This window comes from Mastomys coucha, unplaced genomic scaffold (genome assembly GCF_008632895.1).
Source record: "Mastomys coucha isolate ucsf_1 unplaced genomic scaffold, UCSF_Mcou_1 pScaffold22, whole genome shotgun sequence".
Taxonomy (NCBI): domain Eukaryota; kingdom Metazoa; phylum Chordata; class Mammalia; order Rodentia; family Muridae; genus Mastomys; species Mastomys coucha.
The window spans coordinates 5765546-5773272 of record NW_022196905.1 but is presented as its reverse complement, the minus strand read 5'-3'; the positions used below and the strand labels follow the sequence as shown (position 1 = coordinate 5773272).

Here is a 7727-nt window from a genome sequence, read left to right as displayed (position 1 = left end):
TGGGCATCATCTACTGGAGCACAGGTAACCTGCCAAGGCCCACATCTCTGAAGAAAACTGACTTTCCGTACCCTAGCAGCCATCAACTAACAATTGCTTCTCAGCCAGGGATGGGGCCTCATGAGCCTTCTCCCACCATGTTGGAATGTTGATTGCCTTGTCTTGTCCACATAACAGCAGATGCCATGAGCTCATGACAGTAATGGCCCTTTCCTGTCCAGAAACTCAATTTCACAGTATCCCTTCTACTCTTACAGTCTTTCCATTTCTCTTCCATGGTATCGACTGAGCCTTAGCAGATGGGGCTAAAATGCCCTTACAAGTGTATTTGCTAGGCCCTTATATGTTACACTTTATCTGTGGCATTTAAGTCCATCATTCAGCATTCAGGTTGACATACATTTTTTTTTTTTTTTGAAATTCACAGAAGTCCAGAATTGTGTAGGGATAACCTGAGGCTGACCCCTTGTTTCATTGTGTTAGTCTACTTGATTCTTCTTCATTTTGATAACAGCAGCAGCAACAAGAAAACACTTTTTAAAAAATCTACTTGATGATTACAGTTCTAGTAAACCTACATTGTACCCCCAATTTTCAAAAAAAATAATATTTTTAATTTAGCTAATCAATATTTTCTTTAATATCAGGGAATTTTTCTATATTTACCTTATATAATTTTCTGAATCATTTATATATTTTCATTTTGTTCCTTCTAAGATGTTCAGTACAAATTAACTTATATTATTTTTATCATTCTTTGCAGAAAATTATTTCTGATTTCTTATTTCTGTCGCCACCCCTTGTGCAGATAATCTGAGTATCTAAGTATCTTAAGATTTCTATAGGTAAAAAATTAAATATAGTTGTGCTTACTGATCCACCAGATGAAGAGGGAAGGCTAAGCAGATGTGGCCTACAAAAAGAAGTTCATACAAAGTGCCTTTGAAGCTGTGTTTCTGCAATACTGAAAATCTTAACCACATTTAGTTCCCAGCAACTTTCAGAGCACATTTGTGTAAATAATCTCATTTAACTTTCAAGGAGTTCTAGGATGATGACATAGACAATGTTCTTTCCAGTGTTTAGGTATGTGTTCAAGTTGATAACCTGAATCACTTCCTATAAGCAGAATAGTAGATGGTGTCAGAAAAAAAAAGTCACTTGAATAATCTGGTCCTTTTCCCTCATTTCCAAAGATAATACTTATTTTCCCTGGGCCCTCTTGCAAACGTCTTTGGGCTACATACCTTGATAAAAGTAAAAAACAAACCAAAGCAGAACAAAAACCAAAATACCGTTTAACAATGACCATCCAAAACATTTCTTCCCATCCAAGGTCTGACTGGATCCATCCTGCTTAGCTTCCAAGAGCAGGTGAGACTAGCACATTATGGTAATATGGCTAGAGATCCTAATATATATTTCTGACAAGGTGGAAAGAAATTTTACTGTAGCGCTGAGAGTTAGAGAAAGGTTTCCCTTCTCTGGTAAAGCAATGAGCAAGGCTGCCCCTTCAATCTTCTCCTGTTTCTGCCTTCAGAAGGAATGTGCTGTGCTGATGTTGCTGGAGACTCCAGGCAAAGGGCAAGAAAAAGTCAGAAAGGATTCGCCACAACAAGGTTGACTCATGAAACCAATACCCATTGCCTGACTTCTTCTAAGATGTTAATCCATGCTACAAACAAGGCCCTCTGCACCCAAGTCCTGTGAATAATGCTGTATGTTACTTGCAGCTACAGCATTCTTAGTACTGCTGATAATGCTTATGCAAAATGTCCTCAGCTCAAAACAGACATATACACCTATTGTCAATTTCCATCATAAAATAGTTGATACTCTTCCTATCTTTTTTCTTATAATTAGAAAGATTAATTAAGAAGCTGTGACCTCACCTGGGAAAAAATAAAACCTTCAGCATTTTAACTCACTGGGCAAGCATTCAAAATGAATTGTTCCCAGAAGCAAAGTTAATTTATGCCAGTTGAATAGAAAATAATATTAGTTTAATTCATTGTGTTTCCAAGTAAATCAGAAGCATAACAATGACTGAAATTTCTTTGTGTACGAATCTAAATATTTTTCCTTATTTGCACGACTATATTAGACACTGAATGATTATTTTCATTTACATGGTATAAGCAATTCAGTTTCTCATACATCTTAAAAGTCTACCTACACAAGAGATAAGAATTATGCTGTTTTATATTAAAATTGATATAATTTCATGAATCATTTTCATTGGCTGATGATTTATAAACTATTTTGCTCTAGAAAACCTCATTATTTTTGAAGACACCACTGTTACTGCTCTCAAAAAGAAAAAAAAAGAAAAAAGAATCCAACTTAACATGGAACTACTTTGGTGTACCAATTTACAAGTTAGGAGTAATTTGGGCAAAATTTTTAATTGGTTTTGAATTGTTCAGTTTGTCTCTAGACTATAGAAACATTAAATAATTCAAGGAGTAAATTAAACCTTATAATATAGAATACTAAAGTTGTTTGGGCAAGGTTCTTTTTTAACAATAATCAGATAATTATATGTAACTAGTCATCATTACTCGAAACAGATTACTTTCTGTTGAAGCATGAAAGGTTTCCTTGCACTATTCTGGGCTCAACTAATCTTATTGACAATAGGTGTCTATCTGCAGGGCCTGTTCATTGGTTCTGTGGCTGGGTTATACAGCATGGCGTAGGCCCAGCTCTGTAGTGAGCCTCTCTTAATTACATCATTTTTCAAAGAAATATTTGTATCTTTTATTTTGAAAAAATCACAGGTTCAGGAAACTTGGCAAACATGTACAGAATGCTTTGTTTTTTGTCCATTGCAGATTATCTTTAATACTACTCTGTTTCAGGACACAGAAGAACAGTGAATAAAAAGGCACACAGTTATTCATTGTGTATTTAAGTACTTACACAGAGGTGTCCTCTGCTTTCAGACAGTCTTGTTCCACTCATTCACTGGAATCAAATAGTTTCAAGTGTTGTGGTGTGACAGTCAGAAGCCTTAATGCACTTGTGCAATTTGGACTCCTATGTTTGAGAAGGTGAAGATTCTTTGATTCTGCCTATACAGATAAATAAAATGGAAAACAAAGGAATTTTTCCAACTAATTCTGGCAGAGAGAAAAAAACAAAGTGGAGTAAATTATTCAAAGTAAATACAGATTGTGAAAGAGCTCCAGAGAGAGGTTCTCTTCTGTCTTCGCGTTGTTTTGTAACTATGACTGGTTTTGTGTTTATGTGCCCTGGAATTGCACACTGAGATACTGTTGGGGAGATTCACTTTAGGGATAGCAAAGGCTAGAGTCACAGCAAGCACTTCTCTCCTAATGGGATGGTGGCATATCTGCTTTCACTTGGAAGAGTGGACACACTGGAAGGATCAGTATCCATGGGACACTTGATTTCTTTCTGAGTTCATAACCTGAATTAGGTAGTACTTGAGCCATTATAGTGTTGCTGTCATTATTGTTATGTAACCATGATGCGCTGTATTTTAGACATAAGGACAATAATGTCCATTTTTGCATGGTAAAAAGTCATTGCTTCTAGACTCAAAACTTTGCATCTAAAATGTATGTACATCCAAAATATAAATATAGTCATTATGCCACAAAACATTCATCAAGTAAAATATAGTAAGTTTTAAGGCAAAATGGGAATAATCAAGCTAATTTTAATAATTCACAATATACCCACTGGACAATTTAGGTTAAAAATTTCTTTGATGCCATTTATAAGTTTTCTAAATTGTTCCTCATTGAATAACTGTTTTCTACCACTGTCACTAGTTTCTAAATTTTTCTCTTTCTCTTTTCAATACCAAATGCTACAAGTGGAATTTGCTTACGTATGGTGCCTTATGTTTTCCTCTAGGGGAAACAAAACCACCAACAACTCAGATTTCTTATTACTTGCTGCTAGCTCTCAGTGTATGCTGCTTTGTTATTGTTTTTGTTTTCTGTTGGTACCATTTCTTTGTTTGTCCTTCCCTGTAGCAAGATCCTCTACTTTAATTCCTGCAGCTGTAGTCTACTTTTCTTGGTCTGAGAAAGGAAACTTTTTTCCCTTCACTCTTCTTTAGAAGTACTTCTCATTTCAGAACAAATTTCAAGGAAACAACAACGGGAATTTCAAATGGAATGATCTACAGAGTGAGTAGTTCCAGGACAGCCAGGGCTACAAAGTACTTTTCAAAAATCTGTTTCGAAACAAAATAGGATTATGTTGTGGAGACCCCCCTCCCATTTTTTCTTTATTTTTCTACTGTTGCTTGGGTTCATCCTAAGGATCTAAGAGCACAAAACATTAGGATAGGAGGAACTAAATTTCTCTCTTTTTCTTTAGCATTTTTTTTTTACATTTATTTTGTATTTTCTAGTACTTCATATATTTCATTTTCCTTCTATGCAGAACCTCATCCAACTCCCCTTCCCTCTTCTTTCTACTCCCTCTCAACACACACACACACACACACACACACACACACACACACACAGTCCCTTTATTGTTGCTCATAATTTTTTTGTGCCACTTGGGATTGGATAAGATGTCAGAAGGCTCATCCCTGGTAAAGACTGGTCTTACTTTTCTTAGCAGCCATCAGTCATCTGTAGCTCTTCATTTAGAGGAGGTGTCTTGTGAGATTTGTTCCTCTCTTGGTGGCATGTCAACCACGTTGTCCTTTTACAGAGCTTGTTTAGGTAGTCATATTGCTGAGGTTTTATGAGTGCATATCACTGTCATATATAGGAGACACTATCCCATAGCACATGTCCTAGTCCTCTGGTCCTTATAGTCTTTCTGTATCCTTTTCTGAAGCATACTCTGAGCCTTAGGTGTAGGGGTCCTGTTGGGGAGGTACCAATGGGGCTAAGCAGTGAACGGTCAGGTACTCTCTAAGTTTGGACTAGTTGTTAATTTCTCTGATAGTCTCTGTCTACTGCAAAAAGACTATTCTTAACTGAAGAGGAGAGCTTCCTTTACCCCTGGCTCTCAGGATAGGTATTAACAATGCAGATGATAATTACATTGACTTAGGTCAGTAGAAGTAGCAGCTTCCTCACTAGGGCTGATTATTTCATAAGTCATAGTAGTTGGCTAGGTTGGGTGGACATGAAGTCAAATTAGGTGGGTAATGGTTACCCTAGAGATAAATGCCCCAATTGTGCTCCCGATACACCTTGCCGTACTTGCTGCTCATGGTTGTGGTTTGTAGCTTCACAGCTGAGTGAAAAGTCACTGGGTCTTTATTTAGATCTATTTACTTTATCTTATGTGTAGGGGTAGTTTGCTTGCATGCACAGATATGTGCACATCTGTGTAGGGTTTTAATTGCTAGTCTGCTCTAGTAGCCTGCATAGCACATTAGGGTGTTATGAGAGTTAGTCCTAAGGAAGGATTCCAGTTAATCTAGTTAGGATTTGTAGTTAGGTCTGAAGTGGATGTTGAAGGAATGAGGCTTATGTTCAAATTCTGGTAGAAGCCAAAGGCAGTAGCTTGCATTGTTTAGGGAGATTCTTGAGTTCTTCTTACTAATAACTCAAAGGGAGACTTTTCATACCTGGCAATGATGGTTCTCTTTATAGTTGCTCTTAGGGGGAGCATTCTTACCCCCAGCAGTATAACGTCATCTACATTAGGTGTATATGCATACACACATGCTTGTATACATTATATGAATTTTTTAATTAAAAATAAAATGTTTCCCTATCATCTTTCCCATTATCTTTAGTATTTTTTATCCCTCCTTGCTCCTTTCCTTCAAGTTGGTTATTTCTTAATAATTCCTAGTAACCAACACAAAAGCCAACACTTTAAACATTTCTTTGTTTAATATGGTGTTGTTAGTTACTTCCTATACCTACATCCCTATTTCTTTCTATACACACACACACACACACACACACACACACACAACTATATAATACTTTTCCATGTGTTTATTGAGGCCTTTTGCTATATCAGAATCTATTAGGTAACATTTCCTGTTTTTGTTTCTTTGTAAATTTAATCATCTAATCTAGAGTATAATTAACCATTTCTAGAAAGATTTTGATTTTATTCCACATTGTTTGACTTCAATGGTCCAATATTTCATTCAGAATTTTTGAATTTTAATTCAAAATTGAAATTGGTTTAGGTTTCCTCATATGTTTAAGGTGTGTTGAAATAATATTGATCAAAAAATTTACCTTTAAAAAAATCTCATGAAAATTTATAGTGCTGAGAGAAGGTGGTCTATATGATAAGAAAAAAAAAACCTCAGATACATTGATGACTAGATATTGTTTTATAAAGATACAGTTTCAATTCTCAAAACATATTTGTCCTTGAATCACCCAAGTACTATTTTGCAAAGCTAAGATAATGGTGATCATGTGTGAACATATTAGTACAAGTGTTGATGGCAAACCTGAGTGACCATCAAATAGCCAGTAAACAACCCAGCAGAGCAGTCTCTGAATTATGGACAGGGACAACCAGATTTGGTGCTCTGTATTTACGTGCTAGTTTCGTTTGTCAATTTGACAGAACCTAAATAACATTGGAAGAGGATCTGAGTGAGTCTTGTCTATCTATATCAGGCTGACCTGCATAGGTCTGTAGAAAACTATCTTAATTACATTGACTGCTATTGGAAGGCTTAGCCCACCGTGAAAAGCATTATTCCTTGAGTTTAGACTCTCAATAAGAGAAAAGGAATCTAGCCTAGAACTAAAACATGCACACATTCATTTCTCTCTAGTTTCTACTGTGGATGGGATGTGTGGAGGTATTTTATGTTCCAGCTACTCTCCAATTTCTGCTGTAAGGTATTATAACTTGAAATTGTGAGCTATTAATACATCTTAAGGCAATAAACCCTTTCTCCCCTAAGTTTGGTCTTCGTATTTTATCATTGCAACAGAGATGAAAGCAGAGGGTGTAATGTTGGAATGTAACCGAGCGTAATGTTGTAATGTAACATTAAATCTTATTCCCTATACCCACATCCAAAGCTGGATTATAATCTCATGCCTGGGCTTAAATTCTCATTCGTGAGAATGCGGGGAAACAGAACAATTTCACAAGTACCAGACAACCAGGAGAGTTTGAATAGACTGGATTTGCATATTATGAAACTGTTCTAACTTGACCAAGCATAACTTTAGGGTTATATTTGTAGGGGTGATACACATTGCTTAGGTTTTGGGTAGGAAAAGAGGAATGTGGGGTATGTTCCCTCTGTGCTCTAGAGGAATGTGGGGTATGCTCTTTATGTGCCATAGAGCAAGGTTCATATTCTTTCTGATTTGTGTTCACTTTAAAACAGCTTTTGTTCAAACATCTAAAGATAGCAACACTTACATTAATTCTTTGACTTAATTTCTATTAGAAATATTTTTCATGAAATTGTAGTAATGTTTGCTTCATAATGTGCTCATTTTTATTTATGCTAATGAGTATGAGCCCGTGTTACTTTCTGTGTACCATGTGCATGCCAGATCCTACAGAGGACAGAAAAGGGTGCCAGGTCACTGGAACTGGAGTGACAGATGGATATGGGTCACTGTCTGGGTGCTGGGATTAAAACCTAGGTCCTCTACAAGAGGATGAGTACTCTTAACCACTGAGCTACATCTTTAGCCACTAAAGTTACAAAAACTTTTGTAAGCTCATTTGACTATATATCTGAAGTCTATATAAACTACTTATGTATATATAATGTATTTATA

The 7727-nt window shown here is 36.2% G+C and overlaps 1 long non-coding RNA gene across 2 annotated transcripts in view; it reads right to left on the bottom strand.

The window, feature by feature from the left end:
* LOC116069201 overlaps nt 1-7727 on the bottom strand; it is a 525801-nt gene that overhangs the window by 3361 nt on the left and 514713 nt on the right. For both annotated transcript variants that reach the window (XR_004109900.1, XR_004109901.1), the window contains one exon: nt 2923-3074. This is a non-coding gene — a long non-coding RNA (uncharacterized LOC116069201). The remainder of the gene's footprint in view (nt 1-2922; nt 3075-7727) is intronic.